General features: G+C 44.1%; 1 pseudogene; it reads right to left on the bottom strand.

Moving 5' to 3' along the window:
- Positions 1–1,270: 1,270 nt before the first annotated feature.
- Positions 1,271–1,769, bottom strand: LOC100953151 (annotated as a pseudogene).
- Between the last annotated feature and the right edge of the window lie 266 nt (positions 1,770–2,035).

The raw sequence follows: 2,035 nt of genomic DNA, 5'->3' as shown, positions 1-2,035 counted from the left end.
ATTACCCTGTGGCAAATTGAAATGCTAAACTTTATCATATTTATGCTGTGTTAGAAATTACCTTAAGATGATTTATATGTATACAAATGTGTATACATATATGTATAAAGGAAAAAACAAAGTTAAAGTCTGTTTTTTCATTTAGTTTGTTGTCAAATCTTCTCAACCTATTTAATAATTATGGATTAATGACATATCTGCTTCAAATGTTTATCTAATATAGAGTCAGTGAACACCATCTCTGATTACATCAGAAAATAGCGTCAAATAAAAACCTGACTATTCTAAAATAGTCCAAGAAAAAAAGGCTTCTTTATTTTAAATTACTATTTTGCTGGTAATATATAATATTTAAAGTGAGTAAACATTTTTAAAGTACTAAATATCAAATTACATTGAATGCACCCACTTGAGAGTAGTCAAGATCTCTGTATCTGACCTCTTCTTATAAAGCCAAAATGAAAATTTCAAATATAAAAGCCATCTATTAACAAAACTCAACCAAAATGAATTCAGTGCATACAAATGTTTACTCAACATCTCTTACACTGCATTTGTTAGATTCTGAAAGGCAAAGAAAGATATAGGTTCTGCTTTCAAGAAATTACAGTCTGGATGGGTAGATTGGACAAAAATGCAGAAAGAGTCAGATTGAGAGTGTAAAAAAGCAACAATTTAAGAAGGAACATAGGTTATACATACAGATTTGAACTTAAAAAAAGAGGTTGAGTTTAAAAGTGAAAATTATTGACAGTTAATGAAATGTCATGAAGTTAAATTGAATTACATTTTATTTATTTACTCTGTCCCAGGCTGTTTTTGTTTTGTTTTGTTTTTTGAGACAAGGTCTCATTCTGGCACCCTGACTAGAGTGTGGTGGTGGCATTATAGCTCCCAGCAACCTCAAGTTCTTGGCTCAAGCGATCCTCTTGCCTCAGTTTTTCTATTTTTAGTAGAGACGGTGTGGCTACTGTTGAGGCTGGTCTTGAACTCCTGAGCTCAAGTGATCCACCGGCCTCGGCCTCCAGAGTGCTAGGATTACAGGCTGAGTCACCGCGCCAGGCTTCTTAATTTGAGAACAAAGTGATGAGTGATGTGGGGATTAACATCCAGAGCATAACTGAAATTCACCTTCCTTTCAACCAGCTCCCTCAAGCTCCCTGTCCCCCGGTTTGCGGTCTCAGTTCTTTCCTTACTGATTAAAGAACTTAATCCTCAAAGCCCTGGTACTCCAGGTTCTCCTTCCCCAGCGTCTCCTCTTTTCCTGCCCCTGCCCAATCCTAGAAGGGCAGGCACCTCAGTTTGAATGCATGGGAGAGCCCGGAGTGGTGACAGAGACGGAGGGAAAGGCTTCCCCCTCAGAGAAAGGGACCGAGGAGTACAGTGTGGCCAAGTGAGGGCTCCCATAGTCCAGGGTGCCAAAATGGGGCCCTAGGCACAGAGGAAAGGACACTGGTCCTCCTGAGGATGGAGACCTAGCAGCCTCAAACTGCTCACTGCTCGATCGCTTTGCCCTTCTGGCGCCGGTTACAGATCCCCAGTCGGACCACATCCTTCTCCAGCCCAGGCTGCTGGGCCATGTGGCCGGTCTGCTGCGGGGTGGGTCTCTGGCCCTTAGGACGAGTTCTCCGCGTGCCTCTCACTCGTTCTCCATGCTCATTCTCTTTCCCTTTCTGGCCTGCACGAGGGTCTCTGTGTATCTCCTGAAGATTTTCATTGTTGTCAGCTTCCTCCACCCGCTTCTGCCGTCGGAGCCACAGCTTACACATTCTTGAGACTGAACTGCTGAGCCTCAAAACCGCAGGTGGTTTGGCTGAATGCCTTCGGAAAGAGAACTCCCAGGGTGAGCCCCACATTAGCCTGAGTCTACCCCAGGGTGATCCTCTTCTGCTTCCGGGGCTTGGCAAACTGCTAGAGTTCTGTTTGCAGAGCTTTGATGTCTGGGGACTCCTCAGGGCTTGCTCCGGTTCGTGGCAGAGGGGAAAGGGGGAGTTCAGGGCTCAGGGGAGGCCCCCTTGCAGTGGCTCTTTGCTCC

The sequence above is a fragment of the Otolemur garnettii genome, unplaced genomic scaffold, assembly GCF_000181295.1.
Source record: "Otolemur garnettii isolate 467f Iridium unplaced genomic scaffold, OtoGar3 scaffold00048, whole genome shotgun sequence".
Taxonomy (NCBI): Eukaryota; Metazoa; Chordata; class Mammalia; order Primates; family Galagidae; genus Otolemur; species Otolemur garnettii.
Note: the sequence above shows the minus strand (reverse complement) of the source record. Positions and strands in the feature narration are given on the sequence as shown.